This window comes from Brachyhypopomus gauderio, chromosome 10 (genome assembly GCF_052324685.1).
Source record: "Brachyhypopomus gauderio isolate BG-103 chromosome 10, BGAUD_0.2, whole genome shotgun sequence".
Lineage (NCBI taxonomy): Eukaryota > Metazoa > Chordata > Actinopteri > Gymnotiformes > Hypopomidae > Brachyhypopomus > Brachyhypopomus gauderio.
In genome coordinates, this window is record NC_135220.1 from 8,410,248 (window position 1) to 8,423,388 (window position 13,141).

The 13,141-nt window shown below is 39.8% G+C and overlaps 1 protein-coding gene across 3 annotated transcripts in view; it reads right to left on the reverse strand.

Moving 5' to 3' along the window:
• Positions 1 to 13,141, reverse strand: part of LOC143525367 (leucine-rich repeat transmembrane neuronal protein 4-like) — a 77,729-nt gene that overhangs the window by 30,274 nt on the left and 34,314 nt on the right. The gene's annotated exons all lie outside the window — the stretch shown is intronic.

Here is a 13,141-nt window from a genome sequence, read left to right on the forward strand (position 1 = left end):
TTCATATACAAACTGGCAATGATAAAATAATGAGAATCATGGTAACAGATAATGGTAACTTTCAGGCAGCACTGTATGTAACATGGGTGTATGTAGGCCATAAGATGAGCACTTGCACACATCCCTATCATCCTTAATAATTTAAACATTTGCAGAGAGAGAATGTGCTGGACATTGCTGGGGACCGTGTAGTTCTGGGCAGAGCATCCCTGAACACTTTAACCAAAGGCTGACCATGGTTACAATGAAGGAAGTAGCCATCATTTGCAAGACGCAGGAAACTGTTGCATTGCTAATGCTAGCTAGACTTGGATAGTATTTCTCCAAACCACCGCTGTTCATCCGTGCTCCTGAGCTGTCTTTTAAAGAAGCCTTTCCATTACAATTGTTACATCAATGTTTCCTAGATTCTGCTGTGACAAAGCCAGGAATTAAGCACTTTTAGGCAAGGGTGATCCTGTTTGTAATGGATACCACTTTGTAATGGATACCACTTGACCTTATATTACCTTGAAGATAAGGGCTAAACACACTAAATATTATATAGGGTCTGTAATCTGAGGTCATATTCAAATTAAATTGATGGGATTTTTATTTCATTTTTAAATTTTTACTACAAGGGGTTGAAATTACTGAACCAGAGGCTCTGTATGCATGGATGGCAGAGCATAACAATGCTGATGATACCTCACCAAGGGAGGCTAGCAGGAAAACTGAAGAAGCACTTCCAACATGCTGTACAGTACTTTTTTTTACAGTACGTTATATACTTCATGGTCAGGTTTTATATGATTAAAACTTCATTATACACTATTAAACAGACCCTCCAGAAAGTCGCGATGTTGCGATTTGCAACTTCAACGCAACTTCAAGCAAATCCCGCGAATTCAGGGCGGTGTTGCAACTTCAGCTAATCACCGCAACTTTCCCGCAAATTTGACCAATCACTGATGTCGTCTTGATGTGACGTCGACAAACTCCCGCCTTACTTCCGTATATACGTTCAAGAGGAGCAGACTGAAAGCAGCATGAGCGACGAAAATAACGGCAAAAAGATCGGGAAAAGCATTATCCCGGTACACTACATGAAAGCGGGGATAAACTGTCCAGATTAGGGATGCAAATGATTAATCGACTTTCGATTAATTGTCGATTAAGACGTTACTCGATCAAAATTAATCACGATTAATCATTAGAGAGCGCTCCTGTATTAACTTGAACAGAGCGTAAGAACGAGAGGTGAACACGTGTCGCGAAAGACCAGAGTGGAAAACAAAATGAAGCGGGCGAAAAGACGTGCGGTGTGGGACCATTTTGAAGCGTGTTCGGGAAACGAGGCAGAAACTGCGTAATCCAGAAAATCCCAAGGAGGGAAACTTTATTTTCCACGCAACTCAAACAATAGCACTGTTCTCTTCCCCTCCCCTGGCGCGCGCAGGCGCCGCTCTCCCAGTGTCACTTAAAGGGCCAAGTGCCTGTCTGTTAGGCAACTCGCTGCGAGGAGTAGTAGTCGCTACAATTTCAACATTGTTAATTTAGGCAAAGAAGTCAAATGTTCTGTGTGTAATGCGGTATTGAAGTACAACAGTTCCACTAGCTCACTCAATTATCATTTGAACACCATGCATGCAGCTGTCCTGCATATCACCAGTGCACCTGGTCAACCTAAAATCACAGCTACACTGGGAAGGCGAGCATTTTCAAAGCTCGCTACAAAAAAATACGAGTGAGCTAAAAACAAAGCTATCTACTGCTACTACTGTAGCCCTTACAGATTGTTGGACGGCTCTAACAACAGAAAGTTACATTACTGTGACGTGCCACTACACTGACGAGAACTGGCAGCTAAAATCTGCAGTGCTGATTACGACGAACATGTCGGATAGACACACCGCTGACAGTTTAACTGACAAGCTCAATGATGTTGTGGAAACTTGGGCACTCTCCGGTCGCGTTACAGCATGTGTTCACTACAAAGCTAGAAACATTTGTCCAAACATGGGCTCAATAATATTCTGTTTGGCTCTCTATTTAATTTCTACTTTTTTTTAAACATTTTTTTTAATGTCTAATGTTTCAAATTGAACTGAGCCAGTCCTTAATTTATTCCTTTTTTAAAATGAAAGAATGTATTTTGTTATACCATAAAAATTTCCTCATGCATAATTACTTGAGCAATATATAATATAATACAATATAATTATCATAATATAATATATACTTTTTGAACAAAGTGTTTTAACTACACTGCTCAAAAAAATAAAGGGAACACTTAAACAACACAATGTAACTCAAAGTCATCCACACTTCGTGTTCAGATAGGAAGCAACACTGATTGTGAATCAATTTCAACTGCTCTTGTGCAAATGGAACAGACAACATGTAGAAATGAGAGATTTTCAACTGATTTCAAAGATTTTTATTAATTGAGATCTAGGATGTGTTATTTTAGTGTTCCCTTAATTTTTTTGAGCAGTATATTTAGCTGATATTTTTAAAAGCCCTATTGAAACACTGAAATTCAGGTGAAAAACGCCGCTTATCGATTAATCGAAAGTCGATCGATAAGATCAGTCAACTAACGATTAATGAATTAATTGATAATTTGCATCCCTAGTCCAGATCCGACCCGCGAATTGATTATCTATGGCCCCCTGGATGATATTTAATTACTATTAGAACCGGCCCGTAGGCCACAGCCGCCCGATGGTGTTTTGCACGCACAAACACTACATTCCCCACAATGCAACGGTAGCCCGCGAAGTCACTGCAGCGCACGCAAGCGGCGAGGGTCTGAGATAAAGTTTAAAGTCAGAGATAAAGTTTATTTATCTCTGATCCATATCTGTGAGTTACTAGTTCCCTCTGGCACAACCACTGGCGATCGATCTCGATATAATACTTAATTTGTGTCCATTTTACAGGCCGCCCGGTAACAACTTACGTTCGCTAACTCCGCCCCCCCGTCAACAATTAATGTTCGCCACCCCCTCCAGGTTCAAATCTCACTTCAAGCGATCTTGAAAAGTTGGCAACCCTGAATAAATAGGTAAATAGATAATTAAAATGGACTACTAAATAGAGGAAACCATACAACATTTACTCCCTATTGTAATGTACTCACAAAAAAGCAAAAACACACCGCAACTTCCATCGCAATTTTTTTGAAAAACACCCGCAACATCAAACATTTTAGCCCGCAACAATCACAAAAAAGGCCCGCGAAATCCTGGTGGGACTGATTATAGAGCGAAGGCCCATATTTTATGCTGAACCTTCTCAATATTATGTAAGCTTGGATAATATTGTCACGAGACTATAGTGACACGTGTGTATATTTTCTTTGGCCTTATCAGACTACCTGATGTACAAAATAATTTTTTGTCATTCACAAAAAGGGGACAAGAATGTGGTCCTGCATCCACAACCCAGAAGGTGGGGGGAGGGGTGTAACAAATCATAAGCATGCATTTTGTTTACATTATATTATATTATATACACTATTATTTACATTATATACTCTCATTGGGCATAGTTATAAACAAACATGGTGTCAATTTTCACTGCTATGCAGATGACACTCAATTTTATTTATTAGCCAAACCTGATGACAAATACAGCTTATGAAAAATTGAGGCCTGCATAAGAGATGTTAAATCCTCCAACTAAACGAGGACAAAACAGAAGTTCTCCTTCTGGGCCCAAAGACAGAAAAATGCTTAATCTCGCAGACTACCCCATTACACCTGGCACAGTAGCCAAAACTCTCTGTGTCATACTCGACTCTGACCTATCATTTGATAAATACATAGATAGTACTACTAGGATAGCTTTTCTACATCTCCGCAACATTGCCAAGTTAAGAAATGCATTATCACAGCATGATGCAGAAAAATTGTTGCACGCCTTTGTTAGCTCCAGATTAGACTACTGTAACTCATTACTGTCAGGATGCTCAAATAGGAATCTAAATAAACTTCAAATAGTTCAAAATGCCGCAGCCAGAGTTCTGACTAGAAAACGAAAATTCGATCATATCAGACCAGTCCTATCAGCCCTGCATTGGCTCCCAGTTAAATTCCGTATTGATTTAAAAATTCTTCTATTGACTGTACTGCACGGGCTTGCTCCTGATTACCTCCAGGAACTTATTTCCAATTATGAACCCCCAAGTCCACTAAGATCACAGGGTGCTGGCCTCTTATTAGTTCCAACAAGGTAACAGCAGTGGGAAGAACCTGGTCATTCAAGTTTGTTAACCAATGCCAATGTCTCAGAATGCACCCAAGTCTATGTTACCTTCTGGTTATGCCTTTTCAGCTAGGCTGTAAAAATTTATTTAATGGAGTTGCTGCCACACTCCAGAAATGTTTATAATTTCATCTGTCCTGTATATGTCCTCAAACAGAGCTAATTTTCCCTGTTTTATCTTCTCCACATGGCTGCCCGCCTACTCGAGGAACTTTGAGATGAGGAGAGACAAGCCTTTCTAGAGATCCATCCTGGGTCAGCCACCTCCTGCTTAACCAGATATGATAGAGGATCAACCCACTGCCCTGACTAACCAGTGTGGATGAAGGATAAACCCACTACCCTGGGCCCTCTCACCACCCTGAATTCTCCTCTGCTATGACTAACATTACCAACCATCAAGACATTTGGGACTGAACAGGAATTATATAAAGAACTCATGTATATAAATACACACCAAGATGGACTTTATTTATCTTATATTTATATTATCTTTTCTTTTCTCTCTGTTTGTCTCTTTTTAAATTGTTGTCATGGTGACCGGCGTCAGCCATAGGAGGATGGGTTCCCCCCCTGAGTCTTGGTTCCTCTCAAGGTTTCTTCCTCATGCCCTTAGGGAGTTTTTCCTTTTCACTGTTGCCCCTGGCTTGCTCACTGGGGGCTTGGACTCTGACACTTGTAAAGCTGCTTTGTGACAACAACCTTTGTAAAAAGTGCTATATAAATAAAATTTGATTTGATTTGATTTGATGCTTTCTGATTCTGTCATTAGGAACATATTTTTACTCTAATTAGTATTGAATGAGTGAAGAGAAAGAACATGGCAGGACTAAGTAAGTTGTTTCAGAGAGTAAAGAGTAAAGAGACGTCATCGCAATACTACATATTTCAAGCCAGACAAGCACCACTTATGTCCATGCGCGAATTCACAGGTGATTGGGGAGAAGGGTCATGAAATTGTCAATCATGGCTACAGAGGCAACGTGTAAGGAGGTTTTCTTCTTGGAAAAGAGGAGAAATATTTGAAGTCCTATTGCTGTGTGTCGCAAAGAGAACTTGAGGTGACAAATATTGCAACAGGTTAATAATATAATATAAAAATGCTGAAAATGTTTTTGGTTTCGGAAATTGTACACTGATAATTTAGTTTCAGTTTTTTTCCACAATCACTGCATTCCTCTTCAGAATTGTTCTAAATTAGTTGTACCTCACTTTGGAGCTCAGTGCCTGTAGCTGGCAGCTACAGGAGAGGAGCAGAGCTGATGAAATGAACAGTTTTACCTGCCACGCCTCATGTGAGTAGACAGCTCTCATGGCATTTATAAAGAAAGTATATTCAAATTATATTACATTTTGCATGTGAGCACAATATCTCAATATTAAATACACATTTGAATCGTCTGCTTGCTGTTCAGTTTGTGGCAGAATGTTTGTCAGTGGATTTTCCAGCCAGTGCAGATTAAGCTCATCAGCTGTCAGTGTACATCAGCTGCAGCACCTGATCACTTCATTCTCATGAGATTATAACATTGTCATCATTATGCTCTGGTGCAAGTCAGACAAAAGTATTTATGCGGTACCGTGTTAAATCAAACAAGCTATTCTCTTCTCTTCCATTTTTACATTTGTGTGCCAGAGAGCATTCTGTTATCCAATTAGTCAATATTTACAGGGATTGGACAATGAAACTGAAACACCTGTCATTATAGTGTGGGAGGTTTCATGACTAAATTGGACAGCCTGTTGGCCAATCCTCATTAATTACACATTGCATCAGTAAGAGCAGAATGTGAAAGTTCAATTAGCAGGGTAAGAGCACAGTTTTGCTCAAAATATTGCAATGCACACAACATAATAATAATAATAATAATAATAATAATAATAATAATAATCTTTATTTGTATAGCACCTTTCATACATACATGCAACTCAAAGTGCTTTACAGAATAAATAAAAAAAAGAAACATTAAAAAGAAGCAAAGATAAGAAGACAAAAAAATATTAAAATAAAGATAAAAAGGAAACAAACACAATAAAATATTGTAATAAAGTGACAAATTATTAAATAATAGACAACATAATGTAATAAAGTAAATAAGATGGAACAGAGTTAGAGTTTCTTAGCTAAAAGCAAGAAATTATGGGTGACATACCATGAGTTCAAATGAGGACAAATTGTTGGTGCACATGTTGCTGGCGCATCTGTGACCAAGATAGCAAGTCTCTGTGATGTATCAAGAGCCACGGTATCCAGGGTAATGTCAGCATACCACCAAGAAGGACAAACCACATCCAACAGGATTAACTCTGGATGCAAGAGGAAGCTGTCTGAAAGGGACGTTCGGGTGCTAACCCGGATTGTATCCAAAAAACATAAAACCACGGCTGCACAAATCATGGCAGAATTTAATGTGCACCTCAATCCTGCTGTTTCCACCAAAACAGTCCGTTGGGAGCTCCACAGGGTCAATATACACGGCCGGGCTGCTATAGCCAAACATTTGGTCACTCACGGTTTCAATGGTGCAATGAGTGCAAATCTTGGGCTGTGGACAATGTGAAACATGTATTGTTCGCTGATGAGTCCACCTTTACTGTTTTCCCCCACATACGGGAGAGTTACGGTGTGGAGAAGCCCCGAAGAAGCGTACCACCCAGACTGTTGCATGCCCTGAGTGAAGCATGGGGGTGGATCAATGATGGTTTGGGCTGCCATATCATGGCATTCCCTTGGCCCAATACTTGTACTAGATGGGTGTGACACTGCCAAGGATTACTGAATCCAGTCACCAGATCTAATTATTATTGAGCCACTGTGAGGTGTTTTGAAGGAAACGTTTTCCTCCACCACCATCATGTAGTGACTTGGACACTATCCTGAAAGAAGAATGGCTTAAAATCCCTCTGACCACTCTGCAGGAGTTATATATGTCATTCCCAAGATGAAATGATGCTCTATTGGATGCAAAAGGAGGCCCTACACCATACTAATAAATTACTGTCATCTAAAACCAGGTTTCAGTTTCATTGTACAACCCCTGTAGGACCATGTCCTAGGAGAAGCCAAACTAGGTGAAAAAAATGCTAGACTGGCATCTAAACATCACAATATCACTGTTCTTCTTCTGACTGAAGTAACCTTGAGCAACCCCAATTGTTCCCTGGGCACCGGGACTAGGGCTTCCCACTGCCCCAGGCTTGTGTGCACCACAACACCCTAGTGATCACTAGTGTGTGTGTGTGTGTGTGTGTTCTCACTGCACAGATGGATGAATGTGGAGGACATTGTGAATCACAATTGACAATACTAGCAAATTAAAACTTTAACTTATTAGATTTCAGGGGTTTCCAGTGCTAGTCTGCCCCTGAATTGGTTCTATGCTGATGGACTAGTTTATTTCAGAATGTTCCAGTTAACCAAGATGAGCAGCTAGAGCGTAGGGGACTAAGAGCTGATGCAGTCATATTTATTTTCTCTATAGGATTTGTGCACAAGCACAGGAGGGCATCTGCGACTTGATGTGTGTGTGGGGTGGGGAGAGACAGAATGAGAGAGCAGGTAAGTTTTTGCATGTGGGTGCACTCATAGCATTCATTCTGTGATGAGGAAAGGTAGAGGATAAAAGCAAAAAACCTCCAAGGTACATTTGACAGAAGTGTGCCAGGTTCTAGCGTCTGTTCCTTTCCCCTTATTCACTCTTTACACACTCACAACAGTTTGACTCTCAGTCATTCTCATTCTTTTTGCCACTTCCTTTCTTTCTTCTCCCAAATCCCCAGTGGAACTGATTGCTCGTTTCTTTATTTAGACCTGACGAGATGGCAGCTGTAGCCAGCACCCCAATGCTGTTTAATCAGACTCCTTCTGCAAGAGACAGAACGGGGGAGTCACTTGGGAAGGATACAGTCGTTACATTATTACTCCCAGCTTATACCCTATTCCAGTGTGTTCATGTATATAAAGATTAGAAGTTAGAATTCTTAGCACATACTTCTTTATATATATGGTCTGCAACCATGTTTCAATATGCTTCAGTCAAATTCATATTAGCCAGCACTCGAGGTTTCCCTGTATAACATTTCCCAGAGCATCACAGTGCCTGATTGAAGATGCTTTCATGGGCTGGGCTCAGAGGTGTCAATTCCAGGTTCAGAAAGTCCTCACCAGGATTTTGCTCAGGTTTCCTGGATTGTGTTGATTCCACTAATTTGACCTGGATTGCATTAATTAGAAAATTTGCTTGAGCAAATTCCTGGTGAGGACTTATACTTTCTGAACCTGGAATTGACACCTCTGGCTGGGCTACCAGTGGGGGGTGCACCCCCATATTCAATACGTTGTGCACAATGTTTTTTTTTTTTGTAAGTTGTGCTATTCTATTCAGCCATTCGTGTAGTTATTCTGTTTAATCTAACCAAACGCTTCTCACATGCATCCCTCAGCCTTGGGCACCATAACCCTGCCACAGATTCACTGGATGTCCTTCCTTGGACTACAAACCGGATTCCAAAAAAGTTGGGACACTACACAAATTGTGAATAAATACTGAATGCAATGATGTGGAGATGGCAAATGTTAATATTTTATTCGTAATAGAACATAGATCAAAAGTTTAATCTGAGTAAATGTAACATTTTAAAGGAAAAATATGTTGATTCAAAATTTCAGAGTGTCAACAAATCCCAAAAAAGTTGGGTCAAGTAGCAATAAGTGGCTGGAAAAAGGAAATTGAGCATATAACGAAGAGCTAGAAGGCCAATTAACACTAATTAGGTCAATTGAAAACATGATTGGGTATAAAAAGAGCTTCTCAGAGTTTCAGTGTCCCTCTGAAGCCAAGATGGTAAGAGGATCACCAATTCCACCATTGTTGCGCAGAAAGATAGTGCAGCAATACCAGAATGGTGTTACCCAGCGTAAAATAGCAAACACTTTTAAGTTATCATCATCAACCGTGCATAACATCATTAAAAAATTCAGAGAATCTGGAACATTCGTTGTGCCTAAAGGACAAGGCCATAAAACTCTACTGGATGCTCGTGATCTCCGGGTTGTTAAATGTCACTGCACCTCAAACAGGAATGCCACTGTCAAGGAAATAACATAATGGACTCAGGAATACTTCCAGAAAGCATTGTCAGTGAACACAATCCTCCGTGCCATCTGCCGTTGCCAGCTGAAACTCTACAGTGCAAAGAGGGAGCCATTTCTAAACAAGCTCCACAAGCTCAGACATTTGCACTGGGTCAGGGGTCATTTAAAATGGAGTATGGCAAAATGGAAGACTGTTCTGTGGTCAGATGAATCATGATTTGAAGCTCTATGGAACACTGGGATGCCATGTCATCCGGACCAGAGAGGACCAGGATAACCCAAGTTATTAACGCTCCGTTCAGAAGCCTGCATCACTGAAGGTATGGGGTTGCATGAGTGCTTGTGGCATGGGCAGCTTGTATGTATGGAAAGGCACCATTAATGCAGATAACTATGTTCAGGTTCTAGAACAACATATGCTCCCATCTAGACGCCTTGTCTTTCAGGGAAGACCCTGCATTTTTCAACAAGATAATACCAGACCACATTCTGCAGCAATCACAAAATCATGGCTACGTAGGAGAAGGATCCAGGTATTGAAATGACCAGCCTGCAGTCCAGATCTTTCACCTATAGAGAACATTTGGCGCATCATAAAGAGGAAGGTGCGACAAAGAAGGTCCAAGACGACTGAACAGTTAGAGGCCTGTATTAGACATGAATGAGAGAGCATTCCTATTTCTAAACTTGAGGGGAGATCCCACACAGTGGGGGGATTCCACACAGTGGTAAAAATGGCCTTGTCCCAACTTTTTTGGGATTTGTTGACGCCATTAAATTTTGAAACAACATATTTTCCCCTTAAAATTATACATTCTCTCAGTTTAAACTTTTGATCTGTGATTTGTGTTCTATACTGAAAAAAAATTAATGTTGGCACCTCCACATCATTGCATTCAGTTTTTATTCACAATTTGTTTAGTGTCCCAACTTTTTTGGAATCTGATTTGTACTTTTAGTAAGTTCTAAGCACTGCATAGCAGGGACACTCACTATCACACTAGTATCACTCATTGTGACACCTAGCTATCACAGTGTGGGCCTTTGCAAATGAACTCAGATCCTTCATGCACATAAGAATACCAATAACCAATAATATTTCCCATTTCATACAGCTGTATGAATGCTGAACAAAGGTGTGTGTACAGCATGCAACATTCAATTCATGCGGTTTTAGGCTGGACAGTCCAGTTTCTCAGCTCCCTCACCTCAATCCAACAGTCCAACAGGAAGCCTGACTGGCACATGTACCTTCTGGATTGAGCTGGTAGTTACTGGCTATTGATCAATATTATTTAAGTCTTTCACTGAGTCACATACATGTCAAAGCAAACCTCAATGTTTCATTCAAATCGCCACTTACTGGCTAACTGTAAAAATTTTGCACTCAAATGCCTATCAATTAGGATGTTTTCAACAGTTTGAAAATACCAAAAAGAAAAAAAAAAAGTTGGTCGTAACTCTGGTCCGTCGTTAACCAGACCTGTCATTAAGCGGGGACTCACTGTACCTTATTTTACTGAGGTATGTCTTTTATTGAGGTATATCTTACATTAGTTTTGTCTTCTTTTACCAAATGCTTTATTATAAAACTGTATTATGTATGTTTTATATATGTGTGAGTGTGTCCTTACTAATGTTCAAACAGCTAGGAAAAGTTTTCAATAAAATTTGAATTTAAAGTTCTTGGACATTGAGAAAATTAGTCAAATTTCTATGGTTAGTTCATGTTAACTATCAAATTGTCACATTACAGCCCCGGACCCCTCCCTTCGGGTGTGTGTATACGTAGTCTGTGTCTGTTACATTTACCGCCCAGTACCCCCGATCACTAGGAGAGCGCTACCTGATACCTATTAGTGCCTCCCCCTCACATCCCTCATTGGTTATCTACACATCTCCTTTCATATATATACACCATCCTTCCTGCTATCTGCTGCGATGTATTGCCTCATGTGTCGTTGCTATTAAAAGCTATGCAGACCTCGCATGTTGCACAAATGTGTCTCACCTTGATACTATTTTGTCCTGTTTGACAGGTGTCCTGGTTATTATTATCAATAATAATTTTTAATACATATTAATTAATCATTTCTAATTCATATATTATTTAATGGCAATAATTAATTCAGAATTCTAATTCCGAATTAATGCAGAACTACATGCTTTTAGTTTTGAAATAGCTGAAGATTTGCAGAACAGTGAAAAGAACATTAAAATAACCACTGGGGGTGATAAAAACCCTTATTAAGAGTGCCCTAATGTGGGTTCACATGATACTGGTGAATCAAATAAGATGCAAATTTGTTTACATGTTGAAAAATACATCCCATTACTGGTCTACTAGATTCAGGTCTGATGACTGACCAATGATGCTAATGGATGGATGGATGGATGACCAACATTGCTAAAATTAAAAACATACTAAATACTAGTGATGCGGAAAAACTAATCCATGCATTCATATCCTCTCATCTAGATTATTGCAACAGTCTTCTAGCTGGATGTCCTGGTAAATCGATAAACAAACTCCAGATAATTCAGAACGCAGCAGCGCGAGTTATAACGAAAACTAAAAAGTTTGATCACATTAGTCCTGTACTATCGTCATTACACTGGCTGCTAATTAGATTCTGTATTGACTATAAAATACTTTTATTAACATATAAAACACTGCATGGCTTAGTCCCAGAGTATCTTAGTGAACTTATTGAACATTACAACCCAGCACGTTCACTTCGTTCACAGGATGCAGGGTTATTAACTATAGGATCAAAAAGATCACAGCAGGTGGAAGAGCCTTTTCTTTTAAAGCTCCACAACTGTGGAATAATCTTCCTGCCTTTATTCGGGACTCAGACACGGTCTCAATGTTTAAATCTCGACTACAGACTTATCTGTTTAATTTGGCCTTTGATTAATCTGTTACATATTTACCACATCACATATCTTTCTTCTCCGAGGTTCACCTGGGGAGTAACACTGCAGTCGGAGCCTACAATATCATTACGCTGACACGGAATGAAAACCTGGCATTCATCACAAGACATTTACATTGACAATATCAACACCCAGAATTTTCATTCTAGTTACCTTATACTTAGTCTGATTGTGTGATTTGTGTGTGACTTGTGTATTCGTCTGTATAATTTGATTTTGTGTAATTTGTGTGTTAACGGGACGCCCAATGGAGGATGGGTTCCCTTTTGAGTCTTGGTCCTCCCGAGGTTTCTTCCTATTCCCCACCATCATAGGGAGTTTTTTCTTGCCACTGTCGCCTTTGGCTTGCTCATTAGGGATTTGGACCCATACGATTGTTAACCTTGTGAATCCTGTAAAGATTGTAAAGCTGCTTTGTGACAACATATGTTGTGAAAAGCATTATAAAAATAAATTTGATTTGATTTGATGAGTCACTACTATGTCTGATAACTGAACTTATTATCATGGTGACAGAACAAATTTAAGATGAATATAGGATGAGGAGGTGAATAATTATCCTGGAAATTAGCCAGATTACTGTCAGATTAATGTTAGATCACTGTTTGTTGGCCTAATGCATGCCAAGACACACCATTATAGCACCTCCATTACCCTGAACTGTTGACACAAGGCAGGCTTATTGCACAGATTCAAGCAGTGTAAGCCAAATTCGGAACCTACCACCTGCATGTCACCATCAGACCAGACAACATCCAGTCTTGTCCATGGTTTTTTCACCCCTCTGTCTAAACCCTGGAAACTGTTTTGTCTGAAAATTCCAGGAGACCATCAGTTTTTTTTTATATTCCAACT